Below are 13,510 nucleotides of genomic sequence, written 5' to 3' on the forward strand. Positions count from 1 at the left end.
GCTCTCATGTGTTTGCTGTCCTTCCCTACAGTGAAACTAGTTTATGTTTTGTTTTTAGAATATACCAAGGGAGATACAGCAGAAAATAAATCACAGCCAGAGGATCTCTTCCTTCCAACTGTCTGCATAGCCAGGACTGATCACTGCTAAAATAGCTGTGATTCATGCTGAATTGTCCACGTTGTACCCCATGCTCAATGAAACAATTCCCCAGATTCCAGAGCTTCTCCACGGGAACTTGAGGAAAGGTCTTGGGCTGAATACACTGTGCCTTGGCCCCTCCAAAGCACTTACTGTCAGGCGTCTGTTTACAACAGCAGCCTGGATATCAGATTCATTAAAATGGGGATGCTGAGATCCCAATGCAGTCAAAATATCTGGCTGTGTTTTGGAACAATGAGTAAGCAGCAATTGGGCTGAGAAATGTGTGGCTGCTGCCGCTCAAACTCCATATAGCAAACTGATGAAATCACGTGTGGTTTTGCGTTCAAAGTCAACTGTGGGATCCCATCCTTGTCTCCTTGTTGGTTTCTTCTGTTCTAGTTTTGATGTCATGATTTCATTATTTTCCCCTCAGCTTTACTGAGGTATGATTGACAAATATACTTGTATACATTTAGGTTACACAACGTGATTTTATAAAGGTATACAGTGTGATGATTTGATTTATATACACGTTGTGAAACAATTACCATTTTCAACTTAATTAACACATTTATCACCTCACATAGTTACTTTTTCGTGTTGGTGGGAACACTTAAGATCTGTTCTCTTAACAAGTTTTAAGTATACAGCACAGCCCTATTAACTATAATCACCAGACTGTACATTAGATCTCCAGAACTTATTCATCTTATAACTGGAAGTTTGTACTCTTTGACCAACATCTCCCTTCCTGGTCACCATCACCCCACTGGCCCTATCCCTGACAACCACCATTGTACTCTGGTTCTATGGAGTTTGACTTCTTTAGATTCCACATACAAGTGAGATCATATAGTATGACACTGGGCATCCTTGTCTTGTTTCTGATTCTTTCTATACCGAATTTGTTGAGAATTTTTATCATGAAAGGATATTGAATTTTGCCAATTTTTTTCTGAATCTATTAAGATTATTGTATGATTTCCATCCTTCATTCCATTAATGTGGCATATCATATTTATTGATTTGTGTTATGTTGAGCCATACTTGCATATGATCATACTTGTGTATGATCTTTTCAACGTGCTGTGGAATTCAGTTTGCTAGTATTTTGATGAGGATTTTTGCGTCTATGTACATCAGGGATATTGACCTGGAACTGTCTTTCCTTGTAGTATCCTTGTCTGGTTTTGGTATCAGGGTAATGCTGGGCTTGTAAAATGGGTTTGAAAGTGTTGCCTCATTATTAAAGGGAGGATTTAGTGAAACTGCAGAGGACAGTAGGCATTTGTGGGCTGCAGAATGAGCATGGGATAAGCATGAGAACAGAATATCCCTTCTTTACTGGCCAAATGGCAAGGGCACATCACCAGAACCTTCTGAGCCTCAGTGACTACATCAGTGCAATCGAAACCAAGACACCTGCTTCACCTTGATATGAGGTACTGACAAAGATCATGATTGAGGACACACTCTCTGAAATAGATCAGTGGAACAGAATAGAGCAGAATAGAAAGCCCACAAATAGACCCACACAAATATGCCCATCTGATTTCTTACAACGTGAAAAGGCAATTTGGAGGGTGGAGTCAAGATGGCAGTGTGGGAAGATGCCGAGTTAACATCTCCCCACAACAAGGGCACCTGCCTGCCACTGGTGGGGGACCCTGATGCCCAAGGAGATGGGAGGAACCCCCAAGTTAACTGGTAGGATGTGGGGGGACTGAGGGGGGAGGAGAAGCGGAGCCCAGACAGGAGGCCGAGTAGATCAGGAGAGGCAGGCAGGAGGGACCGTCTGGGAAGAACGGGAGAGGGGGCTGAGAGAGTTTGCCCTGCTCACTCGGGCACGAGGAGCCTGCAAGCTCCCAGGCGAGTCCCCTGTCCCCCAAGTTCCCCTCCAGGCCATGTGGGTCCTTGGGGACATAAGGGAGAGGCCGGGAGATCAGGAGAGGCAGGCGGGAGGGGCCCTCTGGGACCAGAGGAGCAGGAGAGGAGAGGAGGGCATTTGCCCTGCCCACTTGAGCACAGCAAGCCTGCTGGGCTCCCAGATGAGGTCTCCCGCCCTCTGAGACCAGGGGTGGGGGGCACGCCTGGGCCCCTTCTGTTCCTTGAGCCTAAGCCCCATCCCCCACAGCCCCCAGGGCCTTTTCCAGCCCTGTGGGTCCTAAGCATTGGCTCCACTCACCACCCAAACCTCTCCCTAGCTTAGGCCCCACCCTCCACAGCCATGGCCTCTCCCTCCCTTTTGTTTTCTTTTCCCTCATCTTTTTTACTATTTTGGTACTGATGTACCTCCCGGTTGTTGATTCATCTATATTTTTATTTTTATAGTCTTTCTAACATAACTGTTAGCTTCCTAGTCTAATTTTATTTTTTACTTTGTTATTGTCTTTTTTTTTTTTTGGCCACCCCATATGGCTTGGGGGATCTTGGTTCACCAGCCAGTGGTTGGGCAAAGATACTTCAGTGGGAGCTCCGAGTCCAAACCACTGGACTAACGGAGAACTTCAGACCCCAGGGAATATTCATCAGAGTGAGGTCTCACAGAAGTCCTCCTCTCAGCACCAAGACCCAGCTCTACCCAACAGCCTACAAACTCCAGTGTTTGGAAGCCTCAGGCCAAACAACAAGTAAGACAAGAACACAATCCCACTCATAAAAAAAAATTAAAAAATGAGATGGCAAAAACATATGTCACAGATGAAGGAGCAAGGTAAAAACCTACAAGACCAAATAAATGAAGAGGAAATAGGCAATCTACCTGAAAAAGAATTCAGAACAATGATAGTAAAGATGATCCAGAATCTTGGAAATAGAACAGAGGCACAGATTGAGAAAATACAAGAAATGTTTAACAAAGATCTAGAAGAACTAAAGAACAAACAAACAGAGATTAACAGCATAATAACTGAAATGAAAAATATACAGATGGCAAATAAAAGCATGAAATGATGTTTAAATCATTAGCCACTAGGGAAATGTATATTAAAATCACAATGAGATATCACTATACACCAATTAGAATGGGTAAAATAAAAAAGTACCAACACCAAATGCTGGCAAGGATGTGGAAAAACCAGATCACTCATACATTGCTGGTGGGGATATAAAATGATATAGTCACTCTAGAGAAGAATACGGATGTTCACAACAAAAGTGAAAAATGCACTTATTGCATGACTTAGCAATTTCTTTTTAGGCATTTATCCCAAAGAAATGGAAACATACAAAAATCTATTCATGGATATTCTTAGAAACTTTGTTGCTAACAGACCACATTGGAAGTAACCAAATGTCCTTCCATGCATGAATAATTAAGTAAACTGTGGTTCATCCATACCACGGGATAAAAAGCAATAAAAAAAAGAACTGTGATCCACACAGTTTGGATGGATCTTAAGTGAAACAAAAGGCCATCAGAGGTTACATACTGTATAGTCATCTTTCAATAGCATTTTTAAGTACTGTATTATTTCTTGAAATGTTATATTGAAAATTATAGTGATGGAGAACAGATTAGTGGTTGTTAGGTGCTGAGTGGGGAGGGGAAAGAAGGTGTCTATGGCTATAAAGGATAGAACCAAGGATCTTGTAATGAAACTGTTCTTTGTCTTGGCTGTGGTGGTCATATAAATCGGTACATGCAGTAAAACTGCGTAGAACTAGTGCTTACACACATAAACAAATGAGTGCACATCAAGCTGGTGAAATATTTACATGGTTGATAGATTCTATTAATGTCAATTTCCTGATTATGCTATTGTACTATAATTATGCAAGATATTATCATTGGGAGAAACTGGGTAAAGTATACACAGGATCTCTGTATTATTTCTTATTACTGTATGTGAATCTACAAAGATCTCAAAATAAAAATTTTTTTTAATGCAAAAAAAAGATGATGGAAGATAAAGTAAATTTCAAGACGTAGTGGAAACAAGATAAAAAGGCAGATAATATGAAACAAAACGTATGAGACAGAGAAAACATCTGAATAATAGTCATATACAGAGATAACTGAGGAAACAGTTGGTGGCTAATATTGCTTGAGGATATATGCCAACAAAATAGGTAACCAGAAATAAAGAAGCAAAAACAGAAATGGGATCTTGAAAACAGGTTGGAGACCCAGAGATGTAGTAAATAAAATTCTTGGGAGGACAGCTCTGCAGCTTACCAAGAGAGCATTTGAGATTGTAGCAGCAAATCAGAAAACTCCAGAAAGGATCTCTCTGGAGGAAAAATATAGTATTTCATGCCATAGACATTATAATTGAGGATTTGGATGAACTTGAAGATACATTAAAGGCATATTCTTCTAACAAAGGAAAAACAAGGAAGACAATTAGAAACTCCAAGAAAAACAGAAAGCTTGAAAGCTGTGGCCCAAATGTGAAACAAAGTCAGATGTGCCATATTTTAAGCAATTGATGAAAACCAAATATATTTTATCTCAGTGTTATGAAAATGTGTTGTCCAGGGATCATATCATGAGACCATACAGAGAGATAATTCTAGCAGACACTTTACCATGAAATGAACAATATTTTTAGTAATAGCAGTGTAAAGATCATTATTTAACTTTTAAACTTTTGAATTCAACCATAGATGAACTATGGAAAACATTATTATGTTTACAAAACAGAGACTGTTGAAAATTTGACAACATAAAAATAAAACTGACAGAAGTTAGAAAATAGAAATGAGAAAGAGAGACTAATATTTTCATCTTTCATGAAGGAAACCCAGAACAAGCAATAGAAATACACATATGTCATTTAAATGAACAATTTGATAGACTAACAAAGACAGGCAATATAGATGAGTGTTTTCAAACCCAAATTCTGGTGTCATCTAGCCAAGTTCAAATCCCAGCTCTGGCACTAATTGCTTTATTACCTTGATTAAATGAGTTAAAACTCTTTGCACCTTTCCTTTCTCATCTATAAAATATAATTAGCAATAGTGTCTACCTCAAAGTTGTTATGAAGATGGAATAAATTAGTATTTATAAAGCACTTAAAGAGTGCCTGGCAGTAGTAAGGACTACATAAGTATTTGATAAATAAACTGCAGTTTGGAAAAGGCTCATGGGAGCAGAGGTAGGAAGTGTGTGTTAAGAGAGCTGAGTCATCACATTCATTGTGAACCGTAGCCTAGCATTGAAAAACAAGGAATGGAAATATTTTCAGGTTTTAAAATTTATGAAGAGATAAACTAAAACCACAAAAGGTGAAAGAATAGTTTTATGAACAAGGACTGGGCATAGAGAAGGATGAGGTGTGACATTGTCTCTTTTTTATTTAAAACACACTCACATGCACACATGGACAGGCACACACACACATGCCCACACACGTACACACATCCATGCACACACAACACACACATGTTGTCAAGCATAAGGCAAAGGCTAAGGCCTGACAGATTCAATTGGTAAAGGGACAGTGAATCATTTTCAGATAAAGACAGTTTATTGCTTACACTAACAGCAGAAGGAAGAGTAGCCAAAGGTGCCAGCTCCCTGTGGCTCTTTCCCAGGGTAACACCCAAACGAAAGTGGCCAAATGACTGTATGACTGTAGCTTGAGTGATAGGACACCCTTTGCTGAGGAGCCACTTCTAGCTCAGGGGCTTTATATTCTGCTGCCATATCCTGAGCGGGGAGCCTGAAGGCTTCATACTTCATCAGAACTTAGGAGGAGATGAGAACCAGTCTCATGACAGCCTCGCCAGGGAGGCAGGGAGGCAGGGAGGCAGGGAGGCAGGGAGGAAAGAAGAAGATGGCCTCCCAGCAGCTTCTCACAGGCCTCCCATACTCTTGTGTTCTGCAGTGGTCACAGGCATTCAGCCAAGACCCAGATCAGTGGTTCAAGACTTACCTGTGAGCAAGACCTATGTGGATACATACAAAATTGTGATGGCCATGATATAATACATGCATACATGTATATATGAATACACCTATACATAAAACATTGTTATGACTGAAAATGTTCATTTCATGTTAATTCAGTCTTCTACATATGCATGTGTATGGTATACAGTAGTGTTGCATGTAGAACATAATATATGGTATCACTCACAGTACAGAGTACATGGTGGGGAGGCATTCATGTCTAGGCTGAGTCACTCGGGCAGCAGGAGCAGGGCCAGATGACCCTCAACAGGCAGGAATAGGGAGTGGGACTGACCAGTGTCTAAGAGAGAGAAGCAGTTACATCCTCACATCTTGACCAACTAGAAAACTGTCCTCAGGGGTGAAATTTACAGCAAAAGTTCAGAAAAAAGTATAGAGCTGTAGGATGGAAAATGAATAACAGAAATGACTAAGCTAATCTGAAAATGAATAGTGGAAATGACTAAACTAATCTGGTTCACTTTAAAAAATGCACTTTCTCCCTTGAAAGGGTCAATGAAAATGATAACAGTGAGATCAGTGGGGCAAAAGAGTCATCAGGGGTCCATTAGATGACTTAGTATTATTCCAAACTCTCAAAATAAAACTATTTCACGTAGAGCAGAAATTGGCAAGATATGACTCTGTTTAGAAAGAAGGAGCGATGAGATATCAAAAGAAAACTTTCTCAGCCTGAGTTTTTCCATCTCTAAAACTACGATTAGAAATTATACCCATTTTATGTCATAGGTTGTTGTGGAAAAAAAAAATGAGAGAGTAAGGTAGGTCAATGCTATCCTGCCTCATACCACCTGTCCACATCCCTTCCCAGGTAGGTAATTGCCTAGAGGCATCTGGGAGAGAGGCCATGGAGATAATGGGATGCGCTATAAAATGGTATTAAAAGCTATCAAAACGTTGGATTCAAGAATCTGGAACTTTTCTTACTCTTGAGTAATTTTTTTCAACACAGAGGTTATGAGCAGCTTTATCTCTTTGTAAAGAGCTGTGCTGGAGTTAAGGCTCTCACCCTAGTCAGTTGTGGGACCTTACACATGTATTTTACTGCCTTAAATCTTAAGTACCTCAAATGTAAAATGTGGTTGATGACAGTCTTTGCCGAATTGTGAGGATTAAATGAGATAATGCATTTAAATTCTTGGCACGGTGTTTAGCACCTTTTTGTTTTTTTTGCGGTACGCGGGCCTCTCACTGTCGTGGCCTCTCCTGTTGCAGGGCACAGGCTCCGGATGCGCAGGCCCAGCGGCCATGGCTCACGGGCCCAGCTGCTCCGTGGCATGTGGGATCTTCCCGGACTGGGGCACGAACCCGTGTCCCCTGCATCGGCAGGCAGACTCTCAACCACTGCGCCACCAGGGAAGCCCATGGTACTTAGCACCTTGAAGACAATAAATGGAGCTGTTAGAAGTACTGTTATTATTATTAGAATGACTATTTTTCTATATGATGGTCCCAGTAAAGATGGAAACTGGTATGCAGAATCGCCATGGGCTGAATTGAACAAACTCTTTTGATGCTACAAAGAATACATGTTCAATTATTTATACTATGTATAAAATGGACAACTGATGGGAACATGCTGTATAGCACAGGGAAATCACCTAGTGCACTGTGGTAACCTAAATGGGAGAGAAGTCCAAAAGGGAGGGATAGCTGTATGTGTATGGCTGATTCATTTTGTTGTGCAGTGGAGGTTAACACAACATTGTAAAGCAACCTTACTCCAATAAAAATTAATTACAAAAGGGTAAAAAAATAAAATAAAAAATAAAAGGAAAAGAAAAAGAAAGCTAATTTTAAAAACTAAAGATGAGAATTGTTCTTGACAATGCCAATAAACTTAAAAACAATATGACAAAAAGTACACGTTCAGTATTTTCTCTTTATCAGAGCGTGTCCTTACTCATAATCTTCATTATCTCCTCATGTCAAGGCAAGGCAGGTGTGTGGCTCCAATTTACCTGATGCAGACATTGAGCCTCAGGAAGTTTCACTGATGTGCCCTTGGTTTATGGCCAGTAAGAAGGGGGAAACTGTTTCTCAGCCTTATGTCTGTTCTGCAACATACAAATACCTCCTGCCTTCTGATATTTCACTAAATCCTTCTCCACTAAAAACTTGTTTTTCTTATGATGATCTTATGTTTTTCTGTGATAAGAGAAATTTGCTTCAAATTTTAAAGAATTTATCATAGTTGTCAGACCTCAGTTATAAATTAGAGGCCAACTCTCCAAATCCCTTAATGTATCAGGCTGAAAACAGGTTTCCTGAAGAAGGGGAGATGTTCAAAGTCACAGCACTAGTAAATATTGATAGCAGAATCCAGATGGTCCATGTTGTATAGAAATACCTTTTTAATGTACCATGTGGCTTCTCAGACAAATCCATTGATTTGTTTTTGTGTTTGTGTGGGTGAGTGTGTTTTGCATACTGTAATTGTAAACATGTCACGCAGATCCACCTGTCTCTCCAGTCAGAGTGGACGAGGGCCTCCTTATTGTACATATAGGATATATCCAGCATCCCTGGAGAGTGGGCATTCACCAGGCTGTAATATACTCACACACACACAGCCAAGCTCCTGTGATAAAATGCACTCTGTAGCCAGAGTTTCTGCAGCCATTTGGCCTTCTGAGCTCACTAAAAAGAAAGGTGCAGCAGGAGTTTTCTGTAGGCTTCTGCCAAACTGGCACAGAACTAGAGATGCTTGTCTAATACAGATGCCCCAAACCCTAGATGTCACTCCTCAGGGGAGCTGGAGAGTATATTGGCAAAGTGAGAACTTTACTCCAATCATGTTAAGCAAATAGTGACAAAATCAACCCATCAACAGAAGTCATCAGGCTCATGAGAAATGAAATATTGTCCAATTCATCAATCTAAATAACCATGGCCATGGCTGGGCAGATTGTGTAAACAATCTTTCTCAGATTGTATAAAACCTCTCTCCTCCATGAAATATTCACCTGTTGTCTGCTGCCAAAACCAATAAACCACTTTCTTGGCTGAGTCATCTAAACATTTCCTTTGACAGCAGCAGCTTTCAACTCCAACTGCAAGGCCAAGTTGCATGACAAATATACCATTGGCCCTATGTTTGGATATGAGTGCTGTTTTCTACAGGCTCGTTAAAAACATACCCTGCTGTTGTGCATGAAGTGCCAATAGTCCCTGGAAAACACACTGAAAAAAAACAATGGATCATTTTTCCATGGCTCTGACACATGAATGTCCAAATGTCTTCTGGACATATTTGTCAGCACCAAATGTCTGCTAACTCTTTAAATTGTGAGCTGCAGATGGGGTTAAATTCCATAGAACCTATCCCACGATGATTTTAAGGCCTGTTTGATGCCCTCTTTTCTCTTGGGGCCCCTACACTAAAATGGTCTATAATTTATAGATGGTAAATTACCCAAAGTTTATATGACATTTTTTAGATTCTCTCAGCAATGGCTCTATACAAGTTTGACAGATTTCTAAATCCATCCTCTCTGGATGTGGTGCATCCACATTCAGCACAATTTCCATGTATCTGGACTGTATAGAGAATATCGAGTACATAGTTAGTGTGACTAGGACTGGTTAGTAGAACACATTTATTTCAACTTCAAACACGTGAAGGGGCCAGGTTGTGTCTTACCTTTGTTACATAAACCATATCTACAATTATTTGCAGTTATTTAAAGTAGAACTTTTGCAAAACAAGCCAAGTGCAGAATTTTGATAGACTTTTTTAAATGAAAAAGTTCCAGGACTTTGCAATCTTTTCTTCATTCTCAATTTGAGGACGGTTTTTGAATTACGTTATGGGGTTCTTACAAAATATCCAGCTTATCTTCATTATATTCAGCAGCTCTCTCTTCATACTGATACATACGTTTCATGATATTTAATTATAGCATAATAACAGATGTAAGTGATATAAGCAATCTTAAAATGTACAGAAATACGTATTTAGGCTGAAGAATAGTTTGCTAGTCCCAAGTTTTCTGCACTGCCATATATATATATGGCGTTAATATCTATCAGTCAATGTGTTTACAGAGAGAATGAGAAGCGTTGGTTAATTCAGCAAATTGAGTTAAGGATGAGTAAGTTAGCTTCTGTTGTGATAGTTCTCGCTTAAAAAAGAAAGAAAGCAAGCTTTACCCTCTATACTCTTTTAAAAAAAATTAATAGACCTTGTTTTTTAAAGCAGTTTTAGGTTCACAGAAAAATTGAATAGAAAATACAGAATACAGAGAGTTGTCACATAGATTCCCCCCTCCCTTCAACACACAGACAGCAGCCTCCTTTACCATCAGTGTCCTGCACCAGAGTGATACACTTATAATTGGTGAGCCAACATTGACACATCATTATCAACCAAAGTCCGTATTTTACATTAGTGTTTACTCTTGGTACTGTACATTCTATGGATTTTGACAAGTATCCAAAGACAGGTTTCCACCCTTCTAGTATCATGCAGTATAGTTTCACTGCTCTAAAAATCCTCTGTTTTCTACATATTTTATCTCTCTCTCCCCACTGAGGCCCTGGCAACCACTGATCTTTTCACTACCTCTATAGTTTTACCTTTTTCCAGAATGTCATATAGCTGGAATTGTACACTATGTAGGCTTTTCATATTACCTTCTTTCACTTAGGAATATGCCTTTAAGTTTCCTCCATGTCTTTTTGTGGCTTGGTAGTTCAATTCTTTCTAGTGCTAAGTAATATCCCATATTCTGTATATACCACAGTTTATTTATAGAAGGATATCTTGGTTGCTCTATACCTTTTGTAATTAAAATTTTATTTTGAGATAATTGTAAATTCAAATGCAGTTAGAAGTAATAGAGATTTCATGTAATCTTTAAACTGTTTCCCCAATGGCAGCCACTTGCAAAATTATAGTACAACATAACAACCAGGTTATTGACATTGACACAACCCGCTGAGCTTATTCGAATTTCTCCAGCTTTACTTGCAATTGTCTGTGTGTGTATGTGTGTCTATTTAGTTATATAAAATTATATCACATGTGTAATTTTGGGTATCACAGTCAAGACCCTGGACAGTTCCATCATCACAAGGACCCTTCTTGTGGCTTTTTATAAACACACCCACTTGATGCTCCTTTGCTCTTTCCCCACCATAACATCTTGCAACCATTATTTTGTTCTCCATTTCAAAATATTACATAAATGGAATCATACAGTAAGACTTTTTAACAACAGCTTTATTGAAATATAATTTACATATTACAAAAGGTAACCTTTTAAAATGTACAATTCAGTAGTTTTTAGTATATTCACAAGGTTGTGCAACCATCACCACTATCTAATTACAAATATTTGAATATACCATATCCATTAACAGTCACTCCTCATGCCCACTTTGCTCCAGCCCCTAGCAATGACTAATGAATGTTTGCAATACCATAATGCCAAAATTGGAAATATTCTAAGTTACCTGCACTACACAGGGAGCAGAAGAGTATAATCTGAAGGTAAACTTAAATTAGTTAAAAATAAATATCAGAAACTCTATGGTGATTGTGAAAATAAAAAAAATAGAAGTATAATTCATACATTGAGTGGAGATAAAATAGAATCACATAAAATGCTCAACTAAAGCCAAAGTAGGCAGAAAAAATTGGGGAAAAGATTAAGAAACAATTATTATGAACAGAAAACAGTTATACAATTTGTTGATGTTAATCCAAATATTTTGATATCATATCAAACGTAATGGTTTAAGTGCACAAATTAAAAAACAGAGAATGTCAGAGTGGATGAAAAAACAGACCCAAATATTTATCATCTAAAGCAGCGGTCTCCAACCTTTTTGGCACCAGGGACCGGTTTCGCAGAAGACAATTTTTCCATGTTGGGGGCGGGGTGATGACGCCGGCTGTAATGGGAACGCCGGCTGTAATGGGAGCGATGGGGAGCAGCAGATGAAGCTTCGCTCTCTCAGCGGCTGCTCACTTCCTGCTGTGAGGCCCGGTTCCTAAAAGGCCGCGGACCCGGACTGGTACCGTTCTGCGGCCTGGGGGTTGGGGACCCCTGGTAAAGGAAACCCACTTTAAATATGAAGAGACAGGTTAAAAGTAAGGGATAGAGAAAAATATACTATGGAAAAACTAATCAAAGGAAATATGGAATATCTATATTAATTTCAGATAAAGCAGACTTCGTAAAAAGGCAAATTATGAAAGACAAGGGGCATTACATAAGAGCGAAGGGGCCAATTGTCTAAGAAGATGTAACAGTCCTTAATGTGTATGCATCTATCAACAGAATGTAAAAATATGAGGCAAAAACTGATAGAACTGGAAAGAGAAGTAGACAAATCCACTATATATTTGGAGACTAACAACACTCCTTTCAATAGTGATGTATCAAGTAGGCAGAAAATCAGTAAGGACATAGTTGACCTAAAAAGCACTATAAATCAACATGATCTACTTATTTATAGAATCCATCCAGCAATGGCAGAATGCATAGTCTTCTTAAGCTCACATATTGAATAGAATATTTACCAAAACATACCACATTGAAGGTCATAAAATACACCTTAAAATGTTTAAAAAATAGGGCTTCCCTGGTGGCGCAGTGGTTGAGAGTCTGCCTGCCGATGCAGGGGACACGGGTTCATGCCCCGGTCCAGGAAGATCCCACATGCCACGGAGCGGCTGGGCCCGTGAACCATGGCCACTGAGCCTGTGCGTCCAGAGCCTGTGCTCCGCAACGGGAGAGGCCACAACAGTGAGAGGCCCGCGTACCACACACACACACACACACACACACACACACACACAAAGTTTAAAAAATAGAAACCATACAAAGTATGTACTCAGGTCACAATGGAATTAAACTAGAAATTAAGAACAGAAAGATAGCTGGAAAAGCCCCACATATTTGGAAATTAAACTGTATCTTTCTAAATAACAGATGGGTAAAAGAAAAAGTCTTAAAAGAAATTTAAACATATTTTGAATGAAATGAAAATGAAATACAACTTACCAAAATTTGTGGGATGCAGCTAAAGAAATTCTTAGGGGAAATTTATCGTATTAAAAGCATATAATAGAAATGAAGAAAAATCTAAAATCAATAACCTAATCATCCATCTTAGGAAACTGGAAAATATGAGCAATTTAAGTTTAAAGCAAGCAGAAGAAAGAAAATAAAATTTAGATCGGAAATCAATGAACTTGAAAACAGGAAAACAATAGAGAAAATTACAAAACCAAATGCTGTTTCCCTAAAGATCAAGAAAATTAATAAATCTCTAGGTAGGCTAACAAAGAAAAAAGAGAGAAGTTACAAACTGGCAGTTTTAAAAATGAAAAGTGGTCATCACCTCTGATCCCATAGACATTAAAAGAATAATAAAGGAACACTATAAATAATTCTATGCCCACAAATTTCATAACTTAGATGAAATGGACTGATT

The sequence above is a fragment of the Mesoplodon mirus genome (assembly GCF_964341445.2).
Source record: "Mesoplodon mirus genome assembly, chromosome: 2".
NCBI classification, from domain to species: domain Eukaryota; kingdom Metazoa; phylum Chordata; class Mammalia; order Artiodactyla; family Ziphiidae; genus Mesoplodon; species Mesoplodon mirus.